The sequence below is a fragment of the Ambystoma mexicanum genome, chromosome 10 (assembly GCF_040938575.1).
Source record: "Ambystoma mexicanum isolate Mex_15411 chromosome 10, UKY_AmexF1_1, whole genome shotgun sequence".
NCBI lineage: Eukaryota > Metazoa > Chordata > Amphibia > Caudata > Ambystomatidae > Ambystoma > Ambystoma mexicanum.
This window is the reverse complement of record NC_090932.1, coordinates 1,425,722,717-1,425,744,639: the sequence shown is the minus strand read 5'-3', so window position 1 is coordinate 1,425,744,639 and position 21,923 is coordinate 1,425,722,717. Positions and strand designations below refer to the sequence as shown.

Here is a 21,923-nt window from a genome sequence, read left to right as displayed (position 1 = left end):
TTGTCTTTTTCTAAAAAGAACACAAGGAATGTTATCACTGGTTTTCTCAAGCGTTTACAGACAACATTACATAAAACAAACACCATTAACCCTCGCATAAGTAGCAATTTCTGTAAAGTCATGAATTGACGCGATTCATGGATGAAGGTGTTTGAGGGCCCTTTTTTTTTAGGTGAGGGGCAGGGCACTTTTTTATGTGTCCAGCTTATTTCTTGATCCAGTCAAACCTTGCTCACTAGAGGGATCCCTCCCGTCCCGCCCTTCAGTTGTCGATGGGACAAACTTTGCAGTGAAGGAAAGAGCAACAGGGCCGCCCATCAATCACCCAGCTGTCCTCGACCGAGCACAGGTAAGGGCCATGAAACCACATCTCTCCTCTCGGGTTGGCAAGGCTGGGCAATCTGCCTGGTCACAAATGATTGTAGAAAGCCTGCCATCTCGGCTAGGCACAAGCTTGACGTGATTACATAACATTGGCATCGATGCATGTCACTTTACAATGCAAACACGCACAAATGAAGGTTGCAATCGCAATGTCAATTACATGTAATGTAATTAGCATGCACTGGAGTTTCATCGAAAATCGCGGAAAACATTTTTTGTACAGATAAATGTACTCTAATGAACCGCCACCAACAGAAGCCTGTCCGCCCTTGATTTTAGGATATTTTACATAACCAGCCAGTGAAAGAAAACCTTATAGCTTGCACGTTTCCATTGCATATTTCAGCGTAGGCCTTCATTTGCTCCCCAAGGGAAGAAATGTGTCTTTGTGAAAGTGACAATATTTGAAATAACATAGATTAAAAGAGATAATCTCCAGCGTTGAGTTATGGTCTATGCAATGGCAAAGTCAATCGGTTTCTGAATGGCAGGGTATTATTATAATATTACAGCCATTGTACCGCTAGTGTAACACAACTGTAAGCATGTTCAATTCTGTGCTGTATATAAGATTATATTGTCCCAGCTGTACTTTATAAACTACAGGGTATTGCTGTGCCACATGTAAGCCAGGCCCCTCATGTTAGAAGGGAATTCCCAGCTGATTTATGCTATCCACACATTGCATTATCTTACATAATACCAAATTGATCATGGGTATGTTCCATACTGGCCTTGACGTTAGGGCGACATACACTATAAGGAAGGCCAGTGTTTAATTTTTAGAAAAAAAACATCTAACAGTTCATTAAACTAGGAGGGGGGGGGATCCTCATCTCAAGGGACAGGGTCATCCAACAAAGGCTCCAGACTTCTCTTGTTTGACAGAGAGATGTTGATATATCCAATGAATAGAACATTGTCTTTGTAGTAGGATATTTGCTCTATTTTCCTCCATGGAATCAAACAGATCATAATCTATGATCTTGGAATGAATTTGCAATTGCTATATTCCACAATGAAATGCTCACTTAAATTGGTTTTATTTACAGACTAACGTAAAGCAACCTAGACATTATGGGCCAGAATCATGGAAATAGTCGCAATGACCCCGCAAAGTTTGCACCCCAAATAGTCCTTTGTGTGTCCCTGCACAATTAAGATAATCTGTGTGCTACATGTATTCACAGAATGTCCCAGGTAGAACATTGCTATGCGTAAGGACCAGCCGGAACGCCCACGGCACGCCCCCACACATAGCAATTCCAGCCTTGCATAAAGACCTTTGGACACTCCTCTACCACAAAGCAACACACCCTGGAAAAGCAGCATGCAAACCCTCACAACTAAGGTAGCACCCGGGTGACACTGTATAAGGTTCCTCATAACCATTGCCAGCACCCCATCAATATGCATAACATGTCTTGTAAAAGTTGTCATTTCCCAGTGAATATGCGTGCAAGCCCCTGCAATCGTTTCTATGCCCCACTGTACTACTAGCGCACACCCCTAACTTCTATCAGAACCATGACTGTGTGCGTGCACCGCTAAATCCAACATGCAATCTTACCTCTGCGCAGTGATTCCTATGCACAAGTGTCTGTACACCTGCCTTCAGGTGGCGGTTACATTGAGAGCTTTGCATGGCCATTTCCCCGACGTGAGGTTGCACGGCTAGATCCTTGAATACGATTGTACCTGTGTAATTGTGGGTGTGTGATCCTTGTACTTCTTCAGTATGCATGTTCTGCCCCCTACCCCGGTTTATGCGCAGGTCACCCCACGCTCTCTGCGAGGTCTTTCTCAAATGCAATCTACTGCACGCAGGGACGCGTCAGACCTGCACGAAAGCCCAGCAGAGTACTTATTTTCCCAACACAGTCGATTCCATGAATAGACGAACATGGATTTGTGCCTGGTTTGGCACGCAAATTCTGTATTTGCCGCAAAATAAATTACATGAATCTGGCCCTATAATTCAACACAGGGTTCTGTGTCATATAAAGCAGAAGGCAGCAGGATACAAACATCAGAAAACATTGAAAGTTCAAAGTGCAAAAAGAGTTCCATTCATTCAAAAGCATTCAGATAACATCCATACAAGTGGCATACTAATGTCAGACACATATTAAAATATCAAATTCATGCCAGAGAGTGGCAAACCCCTCCCAGGAAATATAAAGTCACAAAACCGAGAATACAGCATATTATATTGCTGTCACTTGACAAAGGGTGCCGGTGTACTGGTTTTGACGAATAACTGGACTGATTTAAATGCCAGCCTAGTCTTCTTTAGTGCGAAAAATGTAAACTATAGATTTCAAGGTGTTTGCAAAACTAGGATGGTATGCCAACTCTACTAGTTGGCATGTGATTGATAGTTTAATATTTGTCCCAGGGCTTAATGTTAAAGCTCTTGCTTCGCCCAGGCTTGTTACTGGTGCCCGGGGAATAACCAGACCCGTAATGCGCCCCTCCTGCCCCCGACCTCCTGGGTTCCAGTGCTTAATTCTGCACTTTGCTCCAGGTCTGGTGTTATTAAATCTGACAAAAATTCGTTTGGCATACCTTCCATGCTGTTGTGAATTTGGGGTTTGGGTAAAGGTCCCAAGCCCCAGAGAAAGCGGTGCATGTATTTAAACCTACATGTGAACATCCAGTTAGTGTTGGTTGCCTGATTAACATGCGGCAGGCATCTTCCTGGGATGTGGATTCATCCATCATACTGGTAACGTGTTTTTGACTCACCATGACTCAGGAAACCCAATAAGATAAGACATAGACATGTATGCATAGATCTGTGTCATGCACACATATAGAAACATGTCCTGCTGCAACACTCAGTTTGAGGATAGGTGCCCTGTGGACGCACCCCTTGCATTTCAGTTCTCCCAGTAAATAAAAGAAACTGTGACCAAGTTGGAAAGTTCTTTACGGCCTTCTAGGCTTGGTTATTCTTCGGACAACCATGGGGTGTTTGGTGTGAGCCCAACTTTCAGGATGCATGGATCACCAGAAGCGCACATAAGCAATTCCATCACTGGTGTAAAACTGCCTGATTACAGAGCAAAACACTGGTTCTGCGTTTCCACTGTGTGAAATATACCCTTACCAGAGACAGGGGATCTACAATTACCACTACACTACCTGCCTACTCTCTAGAGTGGTGGACTACTTGCCACATCTCACATGCCTTACATGTATTCTATCCATAAAGGACGGACTCTTAACTTGCCATTTTGACATTTCAAGTATTACAAAAATCAAAATACACTTGCATAAGGAAGTAGAGGTTCTTTAAAGGACATTGCACCCTCCCGTGCATAATAATGCTACTGTTGCTATGAATTATATGTATGTGATGTTACCGTTGGCATTATGTCTTTCTTACACTATAGGTAGAAACATGAAATGCCTACTTTTCGAATATGTTTAATCAGGGAACTTATTGATGTGGGATATCTACATGTGATGCATGAACTCTGTTTCACTGAGTTGCTTTAATTGTTCACCTGTTGAAACATGAGAGAAGCCTCTGACTTTCTAAAAAGAAAGCTGGACATTGTCCATGTTTAATCATGGCATTATACCACTATACTTATTTGGACATATCACTCTATCTATTGCCAAAGATATTGATTTTGATGACCCAAATGACACATTTTAGGCCTAAACATATCCCAGGTAGCTGCCCAATATAATTGTGTGAGTCATTGATAGTTTTTCCCTTCTAGGTGTCTCATTGCCGTTCAATGGGAGGCAAATAACCTGCATGTGCATACTGAACCCATAGATCTGGTTCCTTTAAGAAGAGGTAGCAATGCTTGGAGATGGATGGGGATGCAGAACTTACTCATACATCAATAATCAAACCGACTCAGGAAGTTGGCAAAACATAGAATTATTTTATTTGCAATTATCTAAAACAGGGAGTTACAACAGACATCAACGAACGTCGCAAAGCATGGTCTCTGTAAACTTCATAAAAAACACAACTCTTATAGTCAAAATTCGTCATCAGTGACATCACACTGCGTGGCAAACTACAAAAACCAACTTGGGGATGTGATAGGATTACAGGGAACATCTAAATATACGTTCAATACTGATGGAGGTTGTGATTGGGTCTCTAACATCAGGTGGACAACTACGCCCTACTCTAGTGCAAGTCATCCACATCGTCATACAATACACAAAGATCCATTGGTTAGACAAACTATAGCTCTCTCTGTTATGTGGCCCTCTACAAATGGTTGGCACACTTGGACCCTTCTGGAATATTCCACACGCTAGCAGCACAAAGGCTGGTACCCCAGGTGCCTGTGGGCTGGTCTTGACCATAGCTTCCCACCCAATTAGTCTGACATCTATCATCACTCTTGCAAACAGTCTGCTGATCAATTACGGCTTTGAACTTGGCCTTCGAGAAGCTCTCTGTGCCTGAGAATAAAAGACAGCGTGGCATGGTTTTATCTTCTGGTTTCGGCGTAGCCTGACCCAAAGTCTATTTTCATAAAATGTGACTGGAGACCACATTTTAGACTCTTTTCTGCACATAATATTATAAATGATAAACTCTTGACACCTTCAGTGTTTTTTCATTCCACTTCAAACAAACCTGTGTTTCTTTCTCACATTCATGTAACTACTGGATGGACAACCAGGCTCACAATGGCCTCGACTCTTGGTGCTGGGCCAGCAAAGCCTTTCTTGATTTCTCCTTCACTATTAGCTGTTTTCCAACTGCACCACACTGAAACCCTTTCCATTAATGGGGTTCAAGCTTTGCTAAAGTGCATCGTGGAATATCCAGGTTCTATACATTGCTATGTATATACGTTGGTGCATTACCGCAATCTATTCACAACGTAACCAGCATCAAGATCACTTTATCTACTTGCGTTACTGCATCTGTACAAATGTAAACCTACTTTGCATTTTCTTCAATGTTTCTTTGAATGAGAATCTTAATTTTGAGCCCGAAATGTTGCTCATCTTTGACACCTCCTCTTCAGATCTTATAGAATGTCTATGTTCTTTTGTCTACGTATCGTTTCTGGGTGCGTCAGTTCTGCTCCGCATTACTTCACCAGTCCTCTTTCTTGCTTATTTTCACACTTCTTCCGGGACTCTGTCCAGAAGACCATCATATCTTCGTGAATGTATGTAGGGTTGTCTCTGTAGATACCTTGTTTTCAGGATTCTCTGCGGTACAGGCATCCTCACTGGTACTGCACCTGTCACAATTTCCGCTTCCCAACATATAGGCTTACCGTCCGGAACGAACCCAGATTGTTCTATGATAATGAAAGGTTTCGAGTGCAATGGAGCTATATAGCAAATCGCTGTGGCCGTGATTGGCTAATTCTGATTATTGATACCGCCAAAGAAACATCCACCAAAATCGAAATCGAATTACTCAAAATCAAACAAAATATAAAAAAATTGCTACCACTTGATAACTATAAAAAACGACTACAAGAGATTGAAAAAGAACTGAAGGAATTCAAAACTACTAATACCAGTGAACATATCGAACGTATGAAAAAAGATCTAGCACGCTTTTCGCATGAGAAAGCTTTCCCGTATGTTCAAGACGACTATGTCAACAATACCCTGCAAACCAGTGGTCCCACCAGATACAACAGACGAGTTAGGTTCCGCAACACCTCATACAGTACAAGTCACGATAGTAGTGACCCTGATGATGCAGGAGAAGGCACTTCCACCGGGAACAAGGCAACTAACAAAAGGGGTAGAGGTCAATCCACAAGACGGCAAAGTAATGGAGGTAGGAGAAACAATCAGGGCCGTTTTTTATACCAGGCCCAGAACAGAAACACTTGGGACGACGGATCGAAACAAACCCAAAGTGGGAATCGCTTTTGATCAACCTATCTAACTACACGCTCACTGATACGGAACAACAAGTCCTTAATAAGGGACTTGGATATGTCATGACCAAACAACATGATCCTTTTGAATTCCAAATAGAATTAAAAAAATTGATGAGAAAAATCCATCTCAAAGAATTTTTCTCTCTCGAAACAGAGAGTATTTATGAAGGACCTTCCAACTGTACGAGTCTTTGCAATCCCTCTACTTTTTACCCTCCACCTCAGAGCTTTTGTCCAGAATCATTAGTTTTCGAAAAGATAGTGATCGTGGAAGTTACCGCCCTTGAAAATAAACATCAGAGACCCTTCCACAATCTTTCCAATGTGGAACTCAAAGCCCTTGACTCTCTATCTAAAAATCCTCTTATTGTCATCAAGAAGGCTGATAAAGGTGGGGGGATCGTGATTCTCAATCGCAGCGATTATATTAAAGAATGCAAAAGACAACTATGCAACACTCACTATTATCGCCATCTCACGCAGGATCCCAATCCTGAATTGCAACTACTCGTCTCTGACAAAGTCTCCAAGGCTAAAGATCGTGAATGGATTTTGAAACAGGAAGCAGACTTCCTTATCAACAAAAAACCGAGTGTCCCAACGTTCTACACCTTACCCAAGGTGCACAAAACCCTCATCAACCCACCGGGACGGCCGATTGTGGCAGGAATCAACTCTGTCCTTGAACCTCTTTCTACTTTCACTGACCATTATTTGAAAGGATATGTCCAAGCTATGCAATCCTATTTGAAAGATTCTAGAGATGTCATCAACAGCCATGAAAACCTTGATTTTGACCCCACTGCACAGTTGTTATTGGGTTTACATATTGTCTCACTCTACACTAATATTCCTCAACAAGCCTCTTTGGACGCCATTGAAGAAATACTTTTATCCCGCGAAGATAGCGATCCGGTACCCACCTCGTTCATTCTGAGGTGCGTAGAACTAGCACTGAAACGCAACTACTTCGAGTTCAACGGCAAATTCTACCAGCAAATCGAGGAAACAGCCATGGGGGCGACCATGGCTCCGAGTGTAGCCAATCTTTATGTTGAGACTTTTGAGAAATCCCATATTTACAATAATCTTAACCCTTTCAGCACCAACATTGCTAAATGGAGTCGCTACATTTACAACATGTTGGTACTGTGGACAGGCACTGCAGATGAGGGCAACAATTTCTTCACATGGCTAAATAGTCTTAACCCAAACCTTCAGTTCACCATGACTTCTAGTAACGTATCTACTAATTTTCTAGACCTCACCATTTTTCCTGTCAATGGGGTCCTCAAAATCAAACCGTACCACCAACTGACTGACAAGAATTCCCTTTTGGACTACTCTAGTCACCACATTAAACATTTGGGTGATAACCTTCCTTTTGGCCAATTTTTACACCTCAAGAGGAATAGCTCGGATAAAGAAACATACAAGACTGAGGCTACTACTCTCAGTAAAAAACGTAGACAGAGAGGCTACCCTAAAAAACTGGTGAAAGGGCTTTTAACAACAATCGTGAAGCATTACTTGAACCTAAACGGGTTAAACCTAAAGATGATCGTATTGTCTGTGTTAAGACCTTTACTGACCAGAGTTTTGAAATTACCAACATCATCAAGAAAAATTGGAAAATCTTTAAAACTACTCCCCAAGCAATGCCATTGCCTATCTTTGCGTATAAAAGGAGCACCACTATAGGCAACAGAGTTAGCAACAGTAAACTTAAATGTCTCAATATCCCTGAGCCTAGATTAACCACTCTATGTGGCCTTTCTGAAGCCACCGGGCATTACCCCTGTGGCTCTTGTGGTGTCTGCAAATTGACTTCTAAAATGAAAGTTATTGAAGTTGGCCTTTCAAAGCTCTGGACCCAAAAGAATTTGAAAAATTGTAACACTGAGTTTGTGGTGTATCTGATCACTTGTATATGTGGACTGCATTATGTGGGCAAGACCACTCGCAAAGTGAAAACTCGAATCATGGAACATCAGAGCTGCTTGAAGAATAGAACTGAAAATGCTCCCATGGTAAAACATTTCAAACTTCAAAAGCACAACCATGAGGATTTTAAATGGACTGTACTATTAGCCCTTAAAGGAACTAACTATTCAGCATGTGAAAAGAAACTGTTGAAGATGGAGCAGAAAATGATATATACTCTGCACAGTGATGTGATCGGTCTCAATGAATCTATTGAGTGGCATAATATCTAATCACCCACATGCTTCTGTTCCATTCTGCCCTTGTGTCCATTTCCACGCTTTCTACCAGTGCCTCCCTCCACCTAGTTTTAGGTGTGTCGAGAACCTCTCTCTAAACACTCTTTTTTTAGATCTTATTTTAGATCTCTGGCCTCGCCCTGAACTCTCTGGACCCATGTGTTTAATTGCGGACCGGTTGGCCCTTATTATTAGTGTCCCTTCCTCCCCCTGTCGCAGTTCACCCTTGGGCCACTGTTCTCCAGGCACTGACGCTACATTTTAAGATGGCTGCCTTGTTTTGCCATGCACTCGCCGTATCGCCACTAAACATAGTAGTAGGACTGCCGGGTAACTATGACTACCTGCGAGCATCGGCTTTGGCGAGCTTGCAGATTCACTTGCAGAGCCGTTCCCAAAAAGCACTGAGCACTTTTCCTCCTGCGGACGTTCAGCACTGGGTAAGCCACATGTTTAAGCGCTCGCGATCGCGGTCCAGCCCACTGGGTTAGGAGCTACCAGTGGCGGCTGCTATTATAGGGCAGCCGGGCGCCGCCCCCCCAGAAAAGAAAGAGAAAAGAAAGAGGAAGCTAAAAGAGATTCAATCAGAGAACTTCTCTGATTGAATCTCTTTTTTAGCTTGCATTTCCTTTGCCAACAGCCGGGGGCGCTGTGGCAAGGCAACACCTGAAGGGCTGGGCCCGGCTGCTTACACAGCAGGGCGCGTCCCGTTTTACTCTAATTTCTTTAATAGTAGAATGCGTGGAGCTCGTAGCTCCACGCACTCTTCGTAAACCCCTTTAATTAGAAGGCTGGCGGGGCGCTTCAGGGGTGGCCCCGCCGCCAGTCTAAAATGTGCGCAAACAGCGCACTAGGTCAGTCCCTCCCCTGCATGGACACAGTAATGTCATTGGCTGTTTGCCAGCCAATGACAACCCTTGCATTGGCTGGCAAACAGCCAATGACATTACTGTATCTATGCAGATCTCGTGCTGGTGCAGGGCGTGTGGGTGCGCTTGCGCCACCTTCACACTCTCCCCTGGATTCTTTGGAGTCAGATGAGTAACGATGCGAGCTCAGCTGCCCCTGACCCCTGAAGACCACCAGAGACAGCCTGGACCACGACGCGACGAGTTGCCGGTGGGTAAGTACCAGGTGGTCCTGTCCCAGATGTTGTTCTGTTTTCCTTTGGGCCTGGGGTCGGGGACGTGGTCCACGGCCACAGTCAGCAACACTGAAAGACGTGTAGGCCAGGGCCTACGGCTTTCAGTGTTGCTGACTGACTGTGACTGGGCCCGGCCTTGGTGGTAGCGGGCCCGGGCCTGCCTACCCCCAAGGTGGGGGCCAAGGCAGGGGCTGCCTGGCCTGGGCCTTTCTTTCCCCCGGTCCGTGGATCAAGGCCCTAGAGCCTTGGGCCACGGACAGCAAGGCAAGGCCCAGGCAGGCGTGCTGCTGCTGCCGGGCAGTGCCCGTGTAGAATCTTCAACATCCAATGTGCCGTTTTATATTTTCGGCATTTTTCGACAAAAATGCTGAAAATATAAAACGGCACAAGTAGAGCCCTGGGCTGCTGCTGCCTCAGGTGACGCAACGAGAGCGGGCAGGGCTTTAATGAGGCACACGCCCAACTAGTCCGGGCTTCTGCGGTGTGATTGCGGGAATCAGTATTCCCGCAATCCCGCATCCAGTCCCACACAAACAGTGTAGAAAAAAGAAAAAAAGAAAAGAAAAAAAAATAATAATTTGGCTACAAGTGTTTGACAGTTAAAAGGGGCTTCTTGGTTATGTCACGTGTAACCCAGGTTCTCTGAATGGCATGTTATGACTCTAGTCAGTCTAGTGATGACAACAGTGTGTGCAATGGGCAAGAATTTGGCACGATGTATTGGGAGAGCTTAACTGGCAGCGTGATGTGTGTGTGTAAACTCAGCCCTGATGCAGAGTTACAGATGCATACAGCGCCGCTTCCTTCCTTCCGCTCACCTCTTAGCGCTATGGCCAGGCTTCAAGTGAAGGCATATTGCAGCTGTGCGATAGTTCGCGTGCACTCGCCGCCTCGAGATTTCTGTGAAGGCGCAGAGTCAGTGTGCGACTGCAGCTCTTTCAGCGGCACGCCGAGCCTGTAGATGTCACAAGCAGGGGTGGGGGCTGCAGCCAGACCGGTGCTCCAGGAGCTTGTGATTCACAAGTAACTTCTGAAAAGGCAATAGGCAGGGTCTGACAGCAGGCGTGAGGATGGGCTGTTGAGTCGATTGCCTTCATGACAATTGTGTTCCTTCGTAAATGGATCTGAGTGCAGTGCACCATTTTCCATCAAGTTGTTCGCTTCCCCTGATACTGGAATTCACTGGTGACAGCACTGCCTGGTACAGATTTGGCTTGCTCGCCCTCTGTGCGAGTCGAAGGTTGTTGTTGGTGCAGTACAATTGCTGGCTTAACTTACTAGCGCACATACCACATCATGCGTTGGATTTGAAATGGGGGGTAAAAAAAACTCCTGGCAAAGAGCGTGATGGCGATCTGCTCTTAAAAACGGGACCAGCACATTATGGGACAGAAAACAGTCATAGCGATTGTTCAATCAAACCAACCCGATTACAAACCCCTTCGCTCGCTCCAACTACTAAGTTCACCTGCATGTGACGGGGAGCGGCTAATCATTAAACAGAGCATGTTCACCAAGTAGCAGCAGTATTTCTGCATAAACTCTCAACCAACTTGAGAAGTGGGCTAATTACAAGTTAACCTTCAAGCAGTGGGGTGAAAACTACTGCTTAGCGGTGGTAGTTAAAGCAAGGCCTGGGCCCACCTGCAACAGACACTGGGATCACAGCAAAATCATGTGTTTATAAATTCCCAAAAATATTATAATGAACAGAGGGCAAGGGTGAGTGTGCTACTCCGTAAACCCATGCGCATGTCGCTGGGGTATGGCTGCTGAAACAGCATTCACTGAAATCTTAAGATACGGCAGGGTGTTGTGGTTGTACACAAATCCACACGGCCGGGCTTTTTATTTTATTATTATTATTAGGAGGTGAATGGACACTAATCATTTAAAATCATATTGCTCGTATGATCATATCCACTGAGAGTGCTCAATCTGTGCTCAAACTCTAATGTTCAAGACCCATCATTTTCAGAACTGAACTGGCCTGATAGCCACGCAACGAAACGGCTAGTTCTTACCAACAGGGCACCCAGAGAAACCATTTGTACTGTTATGTGAGCTCAAAGGAAGGAGGGAAACTCATTTTGCCGCTATTGGTATGTGTGTGATACTCAAGGGCAATTGAAAATATCAATGCCCGACTGCCGTGCTGTTTATTGCAATCTGGCAATTTGCGTCTGTGAAGCCTGCTACTTTAAATAGCATTGGGTTTGCACATGAACATGCTTTTAGACAGGTGGACCCTGTGTGTATGTTACTATTTTCTTCTATGGCTTATATACTTTAAATCAGGATGATAGTTTGATGAAAATGTAAAGAAATAAAAATCATAGGAACACATTTAAAACAGTGTTTTTTTTTTAAGGAAGTGTGACATTTCAATTTTAAACGTGGATTTAATAAATGAAGCAAGCATTCGGCTTTGTTTGGCTTCAGCCGTATGATTGACACACTGTTAGATATTCGTCGGAATACTACATTTGCTTCTTGATACACATAAAATAGGTAATAATAATCCCAGCAGCCAGCAAAAGTTATGCATTACACCATAGTACCAGTTATTCTCAATACAAGCTGCTGTAAAATACACCATCACACTTGCACACGTAAGAATAGTGTACCACCATTAATATGTAAAACCGAATGCTTTTTTCATATTTCGGTGGGTTTTTTGGACAGTAAATTGAACATTTTGTAGGCCATTTTTCCAAAAATTTCGTGGCGGGAGAGCCCCCCCTGCTCCCTCCTTGGGGGGGGTGGGCTTGGGCGCTTTGCGCGCTCGCTACTAAATTCACCCTTGCAAATTTACGCCCCACCAGCTTTAAAACTCACCAGCCGCCACTGGGAGCTACGTATTATGATAGATCTGTACATTTTTTTCATTTAGTGCCGAACGAAGAATTTCCTTCGATTTTTGCCTCTTCGATCTACAGACCTTTATAGGCCTGGCATTTCCAAGTTATGCCTGTGTACAGCGGTCTCCACGGAGGCACATCCGTGGGTGTCACTATCTGTTTGGGGATATTAAGTAACCGTTACACTCTCCCCCTTCTGTTCGATGCGGTGCTTTTTCCTCACAGTAATCCCTAGCATTCCCTTGCACCTTCACTTTGGGCGTAGTTATTCCCTGATCTTAACTTTACCGCACTACAGCCCCGGTTATGTTCTGGGTTGACTAGCATGTCTGCTGTCTCTTTTACACATGACTCCCAGTGTTTTCGAATTTCTGGAGAATCCTTTTGACTTCTGCTGCGCAGAGCATTACTTTTGCACTTTGGTCTCTCCGCCTGCTGTGTTGTAAGCACAAACTCTGCTTCTTTTTAAGCTACTAATGGCGCTTAATAGGTATTTTTATCTTTTGTAGGACTGACCTAATGGTCTTCTACCTCCTACTAATCTTAGTAGAGAGCACCCACGGGCATCATTTGAGGTACTTGTCCCCTCATTCTGTATGCGTCTGTTCATGGATTTTGAACTCACCAATGCATTTTGCTACTCATGAGCTGACTATTTGTCTTTCGGTTTTTATTTCACGGATGCTATGAAATTTTCACTGTTAGTAGTATCACTCCAATTGTAACTTGGTTACGTTGTCAATTTTTTTTTCCCTCCTGATGAATGTTCCATACTTGCCTTCAGGAACAGAAACATGTCGAGATATCTCTCTGTATTGTAACCAGGGATTTAAATTTATGACACATTGATCCTAACTGAAATAGGGTACTACATTATATGTTTTATATATACCCATTTGTGTTCTTTTGATACATTGTTTTTAACTAGCTATCCAAGCTTGGCACGTAACTCCTGTTCTTGTTTGTCTTTCATTGGATATCTTAAGTTTTGTACTGTGGACCACTTCATTTAATTGGCTGTTTTAACCTCTATGATTTACTATTAAAACCTGATACGTATCTTTTAACTGTGACTGGTCCCCTTTTCGAAGCACTTTAGCTTTGTTGTTCTGTATTTCTGGCATCTACACTATAGCTTTGTCTCCCTTTATATGTATGTAACATTCACAGGAACATAAGTCTTCTGGTGCACATCATATCTAAAGCATCAGTGGACTGCTAAGTCATGATGTAATTTTTTCAAATAAACAAGAGATATGCATAAAAGTACATTACACAAATGTCAATATGACAATATATTCAAACAATGATAATAATGTAAAACCATCCACGTATTCAAACGTTCATCAAATGTCAGCAGGCAGTATGATCAAACAAGAATAACAATGTTAAACTATCCCTTTTTGGGAAGCCACCAGGGGGCGCAGGCAAGATGGCCACCTGAGCTGACAGCTCCGCACACAGCCCTGGGAATTTAGCGGAGTTTAGCAGGAAGAAGGTGCCCAACTCTCGCAAGCATCTCAAGAAAAGCTGTGTGAACCCCTGCCCACCAAGGGGGTCCAAGCCAGGAGTTTCTACGACACCCACGGACCGAGTTCGACCGTCCGAGGTCCCCGCAGCACCTCCCCCCGCGGTCCTGAACAACACGCAGGCGGTACACGCCAAGGCCCGCCGAGGCCGCAGCAGAGCACAGGAGCGGGGAAGTCTGCAGAGGGAGCACCCACTTGGAGCGAGGGGAAGCCGGAGGTGGGGGACCTCGGAGGCTCCACCGCACCCCAGGGCCCCTTGTGCCCCGTCCCCGGATGGGCCGAGGCAGCGCAGAGCCGGCGCGAGGCCGCGCTCGATATTGAACAAAGACATCAGAGGCACTGTACGTGCACTGAACCGCCCCGACACTCCACCCATCCACGGGGTTGAACGGGCCCACCTAACCGCATGCCAGAACTCCCCAGCCTGGACCGTCGCGGGAGCGCGTCCACACTAAATTCGGGCTGGGGACGCTGGAGAGGGCACTGGAGAAAGCACATGCCAGGTGAGAGGCCCTCGGGCCAGGACTTCATGAATAGGCCGCTTTCCCACCGGCGTTGAACCCCTTGAGTTATTCGGCTGGCACAACCATAGACAGTCACTCCGAGGGCGCCCCCCCCACTCGTCGTCCCTCCCCACACACTCAGCCGCAACCAACACCTCATGAGTTGGAAGGAAGCCCTCTCCAAGTATCAGTTTGCGGCCGGAGGGGACAAAATGGCCACCGGGTCCCCATCGGTGCCGCCTCCCGACATGGGGCCCATCCAAAATAACATCCAGATGATTTTGGAGGAGATACGTGGGATTCAAACCAACATGGGTGCTAAGTTGGCCGACCTTACCACTATGGTCACCACCCTGGAGGATCACGTGGAGGGAATCGAGAACAACCAGCTCTCCACGGCGATCTTGGAGACGCAAATGGAGGCCAGATTCCAGGAGGTACATAGAAGGGAGGAGGAATTACGGTTCAAGTTGGACGACATGGAGAACAGGGAAAGGAGGGAACTTGCGCATTTTTGGCCTTGTGGAGTCCGAAGGGGAGAGCCTGCAGGCACTGGAAGGCAAGGTCCATGACATCATAAGGATCGTCATGGGGGAGGAGGCCGGCATCGAGATTAAATTTGACAGGGTGCATCGAGCCGGCGGAGGTGGCAGAGGCCTGAGGTCGGTGTTGGCTAGACTGCACTACTATAGGGACAAAGCCAGGATCCTGGAGAAGTCGAGGAACTTCGGTGATATCCAATATGGAGACTCTAAGGTGGCAATCTACCATGACCTCTCGGCCCTCACCCTCGCAATGAGAAAGAAATGTCGGGCCCTTACCAGATGGTTACAGGGTAAGGGGGTCAGATATCGCTGGGGCCACCCCTTCTACCTGGCATTCGAGTGGTCGGGGGAAAGACACCACCTGGTGACAGAGGAGGACATTGTGCGTACCACTGGCGACCTGGTGGGAGATCGTCCCGGTCCGTCCAGCGGAGCGGGGGTGAGGCCAGGAACCCACCGCGGGGCTCCGACAGACTGGGACAACCCAGCGGCAAGACCAAGGTCAAGGGGGCACGCAAGTTTAAAAAACCAGGCACCCATCAGCGGCCTCTGAGGATCACCTGCAGTGACTATAACTTTTCATAATATTTGTTGTTTGGTTCGATGGACCTCTGCGTCGGGGCTTGTGCCTGGGGACACGGGGGACCACGGGAGCAGGGTTACGTCTCACAAGTTTTGTTTAAAAGGTTCAAACGCGTTCATTCTGATTTAAAAGATAATGGGTTATCTACATGTTTGCACTAACCGGGGCTGGGGTAGAGTCCTTGGTGGTTCGTTGACCGTCCCCGAAGAAGATCGGGTGACATGGACGAATGCCTCAAGATGGGGGGAAGGGGGAGGGGGAAAGGGGCAGGGTGGGAGGGGGGAGAACGACCATCATCAAGGCCAAAACACGGGAACGTTTAGAGGGGTCCACGGGGGGTTGGGGGGGTTAGCCAGCCTGAACAGGAATCCTCCATTTTTCAATGTGCCATACGCAAGCATTACACTACGGTGAAGTTAGAGATGGACTACCGAGACGACAATGGTTGAAGGCAAGATAGGCACACTCAATGTCAAGGGCCTCAATTCACAAAACAAGAGGTCCCTGACCAGTAACATGTTCCGCAAACAGCAGCTAATGGTGCTGTTCCTCCAGGAAACCCATTACAGACAGGGGAAGGAATCACCCATCAGGGGGAAGGACATCGGTGCCAACTTCTGGGCCTCCCACAGAAGCTCGAAGAAGGAAGGTGTGGGGATTCTCTTGAGCAAGATACTCCACCTTACAAACACAGAAACCAAGAGAGGCTTTGGGGGGAGGTTCCTGGGGATCAAGGGTACTTATGAAGGGGAACGCATAACCCTAGCCACCCTCTATGCTCCCAACTCAGGCCAGATAGGTTTCCTAACCCAGATTATGGGGGTAATGGATGAATGGGCTGAAGGGGCCATGATACTGGGGGGGGACTTCAATCTCATATTGGACCCCTGGTTGGACTGGTGGACGGCACGGGTGACTGAACCGAAAGGGATAACCAAGGACAACCTAACGCTCCAGACCCTGCTGAGGGAACACTACTGGGAGGACGTCTGGCGAACGACACACCCGGAGCCCGGGGGATACACATTCTTTTCCCCCCCACACCACACCTACACCAGAATCGATTTCCTTTTGACTTCCAAAGAGGGGAGTGGGGTGGCTACAGCTCCAAGGGTTGAGGCAATAACATGGTACGACCACAAGCTGTTTGTGGCGGACTGGTCGCTCCCCCTTTTCCACAGGTTGGCCCTGTGGAGGTGTAATGACACGCTCCTGAGGGACCCGGTCTTTAGGGAATTCCTGAGAGGCGAAATGGAGGCGTATTTTGAGATAAACGACAATGGGGTGACAGATATGGCGACAGTGTGGGAGGCGGCGAAGGCCACCTTCCGTGGTCTCCTTAAAGCCGAGGGTTCTAGGCGCAAGCGGGAGAGAGGGCTGATTGAGGCCAAGATACTGGCTGAACTCAAGAGCCTGCGGGGTAGGCTTACCCAAGAGGGGGTTGACAAGGAGTCCCTCCTATCAGAAATGTGCGAGAAACGCCAGGCTCTGCACACGGTCTACAAAAAGGGGGATAGGTTGGGGATCCTATTGGCACGTAGAGCTAGGGGTTGTAGACTGGAGAGGAGGGTTGGACCTATTAAAGATGGGGAGGGCATGGTTGTCAATGAAAAAGCAGAGATAGTGGGCTCCTTTGCAACCTTTTATACGGTCCTGTACACAAAACAGGAGGGGGAATCGCTGGAGGTGATCCGGGCTTATCTGGAAGAACACCGGCTACCCCGTTTAACGGAGGCCGAGCTGCAGGGCTTGGAGGTGGACATAACGGTGGAGGAGGTGGAGGCAGTTATCAAGAGACTTAGAGCAGGAAAGGCCCCTGGGGGTGATGGATATACGGCTGATTTATATAAACGATTCCAGCCCATCCTGATGGAACCCTTAGCCAAATTGTTCAACCACATATGCAACAAAGAGACGATCCCCCCCACATTCCTACAGGCCCTCATTTCGGTAATCCCCAAGCCAGGAAAAGACCCCACAGAACGGGGCTCCTACAGACCCATCTCCCTCTTGAACCTGGATGCTAAAATATTTGCCAGGATCCTGGCCACTCGCCTGGAGAAATGCCTGCCCCGCCTGGTTCATCCGGACCAGTCGGGCTTCATATTAAACAGACAAGCCTTGGACAACATGCACAAAACCCTCCTTGTGCTGCACTCAAAGGAAACCCAGAACGAGGGGGTCCTCCTGCTGTCCCTAGATGCAGAAAAGGCCTTCGACCGGGTGAGTTGGACCTTCATGGGGGAGGTCCTCTCGGCAATAGGGATGGGCCAGAGATGGTTGGGATGGATGGCTGCACTATATTCTGCCCCCTCGGCCAGGGTGGCGGCCAATGGGATGGAATCAGAAGCCTTTCCCCTAGAGCGTGGAATGAGACAAGGTTGTCCACTATCCCCCCTGATATACGCCCTTGTCATGGAACCCTGGGCAATCTCGATGCGTAACAATGAGGCCATCACTGGAGTACAGATGGGTGGCTCCCACGGTAAGATCAGCCTGTTCGCCGATGACGCTCTCCTCTATGTTACTAAACCGACACTGACGGTCCCTCATATGTTGCGGGCACTGGAGCATTATGGGAGCCTCTCGGGGTACAAGGTCGACCTGGGCAAATCTGTGGCTTTTATGGGAGGTCGACTACCAGACACCGAGAGGGAGTATGTGGAGGGCCTTCCCTTCCAATTGCAGAGAGAGTGGTTCCGGCACTTGGGAATCCAAATAACACATGACCCGAAGGACCTCTTCCCGAGCAATTTCACCCCTTTGTGGACTGAGGTCAAAAGAGATGTAGAGAGGTGGGCGTTCTCAGTGTTCTCGTGGATGGCACGACTCAACCTGATCAAAATGGTGGTACTTCCCAAATTCCTATTCCTCTTCCAGATGCTCCCCACTCAGGTCCCAGCCGCGTTCCTACAGTCCATGAAGCGCACCCTACTCAGATTCCTCTGGGGGGGGACATAGCATCTCCTACGACGTCCTAACGAGACCCAAGGAAGACGGTAGGGTGGGATTCCCGGACTTCGATGCATATTATAGGGCCTCCCAGCTGAGGATTTTGGTCGACCATTTCAACCTTGGGTCAGAAAAGCAGTGGGTAGCACTGGACAATAGGTTACTTGCCCCAGTCACGCTCGATGAGTGGTTGTGGGTCCCCAGAGCGCAAATCCCCAGGCGTGTTTTGGACCACCCGGTACTGGGTGTCCCGTGGTCTGTCTGGAAGGAGGGGGGTTACTATAGGTGGCTCACAACCTGGCCTTCCCCACTAAGTTGCATCTGGGCGCCACCATTCATAGCTAAGGTTCCGGAGCCGGCCACGTATCAGAGGTGGTATGAGGCGGGCCTTGCCAGGGCTTGCCACTTGTGGGTGGGTGGCTCCTTCATGCCCCTTCTGGACCTGGAGGAGGCCCTGGGGCTGGGCAAGCTTTCACCTTTTCATTACCTCCAACTGAAGGGAGTCCTCTCCGAACCCTCATGGGGGGACACACTCAGGAGGGAACTCACGGACTTCGAGAAAACGATAATCTCTCAGGGGGGTCATATCTCGTTTGTAGAAACTTCTCTTGCTTTCGATACCCAGGGATCCACCACCAGCACAGATACAATGGGAAAAGGATTTGGGCATGGCAATAGATGATAAAAGGTGGACCAAGATATGCACCCGGGCCCATCGCTCAACGACCTCCCCCCAGTACAGACACCAAGCCCTCAAGGTTTTACACAGATGGCACTACCCCACACAGTTGATAGCCAGAATGAGTCTGGGCTACAACCCACACTGCTGGAAATGCAAAAAGGAAAAAGGGTACTATATGCACATGTGGTGGTCTTGTCCGAGGGTGCAGTCATATTGGGGAGAGGTCCTATCCTGGGTTAAGGGGGTGGATGGTGTCTCTAGTCCCCTCTGTCCCTGGTTGCTTCTATTCGGTATTGAGGTGGGTGATGACCAGGAGGACACCCAGGGCCACATGTTGCAGGTCATGCTCGTAGCGGCCAGGTGCTGCTTGGCCCAGAAGTGGAGGAATCTGCACATGCTTGATGAGAGGGAATGGGTAACAAAGGGGCGGACGATGTATGACTTAGAATTTTTAACCCACTTCCTGGATGAATCCAGATCCAACATTGAGGAACTCTGGCTTCCCTTCTTTGAAAAGTATGAGCGATCGACCTGAGTGGTGAGCCGATGAACTGTTGGCCTGTTTGGGTTTTGAGTCCAGAGGAAATGGAGGACCTACTAGGGATCCGTTGTACAAGGCACGCGCCCCCCACCCGTGGGGTGCTGCTAGTTTGAGCCCTAGACTATGTGTGCACTAATCTATTCGACAGTCCGAACTCGAAGAATGCATAACGCGTCCCTGCAAGATAAGCTTGAAATCGGCACCTGTTCACTGGCTAGGGGTGGGTGGGGGGGGGGGTTGTTGTTTGAATGGTTTTTCTGTGAATGACATCGGATTGAAATGACATGTTTGTTGTAATAACCTTAAAAAAATGCTAATAAAAACTATATTTAAAAAAAAAAAACTATCCCTTTTTAAAAAATTCATCAGATATGATTCATGAGAGTTTTCTTGATTTGAAAAGCACATGGGAGATAGTTATGGAAAGTTGATGCTGTAAGTGGGGCATTTGGCTCAAGTAGACAGAAAAATACTGATTTGCATTGTCTGAATCCCATACTAGTTATCAAAGGTTTTATCGTTTTCTTTCTAATGTGACAATAAAGTGGGCGACAAAAACACAAAATTTAACATATCTTCCTACTAATTGATACAAAATAAGAAGTTTAAATCACGTGCAATTAACATATTGCGATGACCAGTAATTGCCCTTAGAGTTATAATATAGAATCTTGCCCTTGTTGTCAATACCTGTTCATGCCTGTGATTTGCCTTTAAAATGTATTCTGCCATTAAAAGGTAATCTGCTACTTTTCAAGTTGTATGAACAGTACGCAAGCAACATGTTGGTTAACTGTCATTTACAAATTCATTTTCTTGTTTAATGTGATATTGGTCAATAGTTTTGAACTGTTAATACTTGCAATAGTGGTAGCATTAAAAATGCTACCATTATAATTTGGCTGGGCCAATTGCTTCTGTGTATGCACTATCCAAAGGAAGCACAAGCAGTTGACATTGTATTGTGTACTAAAGGCTAGAGCACGTGCTCGGGGGAAGGAAGTATCCAAGAGTAGTGCTGATGGTTTCTATTTGTTTTTTTATTTTTGTATATGGGCTATATATAAAAAGCTCTTACACAATGATGATTTCATCTTTTTCTAACTTGTTATGTTTTGATAGAGGGCTATTCTTGTAATACAATGTAGCTATGGTAGTGAGTGGGAGGAACTCCTCACCCCTTGTGATGAGGGCTGTGAGCCACAGGATACTGAATTAGTCCACAAACTACCCATTCTTTCTCCCAGATGATGGATGAAGTGTGATCCTGCAGGCCCACTGTGCCCTGAGAGACATGTTATCACCATGTTACTTCCAAAGAAACTGTCAGTTTGTTTACAGACAATGGACAACAAGGCCCAGAGTGCCTTGAAAGTAGTGAAGCTGGGACACAGAGAAACATGTAAGTCTCAGGGTATGATGCGAAGCACCAAAGGCACAACAGATAATCCCAACTATTATATGGATCCTAGACATATTAAGCTCAAAAGCATTTTGTAAACAGTATCCTCATGAATGAAAGAGCTTTTGGATATGAGAAGCAAATGTGTTACCTGCAAGCATAACCTGACAACAAGGTTCAGCTCTCTCGTGGACCACGCAGAAAACCTGTAAGGAAAAACACGCCAGCATGGAACATCAAGGAACTGTACATTCGCACCGCAGAGATTCCAAAATGGTACTGATGGCCCACACCAAGATGAACCCACTGAACCAATCAGAGAAATCAATTTAAACCAACTACAATCTCATAGAGAAAGCCTAAGTCAATTGTAAGACCTGCCAAAGTCTGCTCAGGGTGAGCACCAATTCCAGGCTAGTTTGGGTAGAGAGCCACCATGCCAGAACTACAAGGGAAGATGGAAATGGTAAAACAAGGGAGAGAGACTGGGATGAAGAAGACAGGCTGAACAAGACTTTATGTATACGCAGGGACTCGGCCATAAGTCTAGTCTACGTTTCCACACCAGGAGACCTGCGAAGAAGAACCTCTCACAAGATAATATTGACTGTCTTCCTGAGGGAACCTGAGTTGAGTACACCACTATATTCAAAGCCTCCATCTCGGGGATGGAATTGC

At 46.6% G+C, this 21,923-nt stretch overlaps 1 protein-coding gene across 3 annotated transcripts in view; it reads left to right on the top strand.

The window, feature by feature from the left end:
* The window catches only part of WSCD2 (WSC domain containing 2), a 1,541,956-nt gene that overhangs the window by 859,480 nt on the left and 660,553 nt on the right, over nt 1-21,923 (top strand). The window lies entirely within an intron of this gene.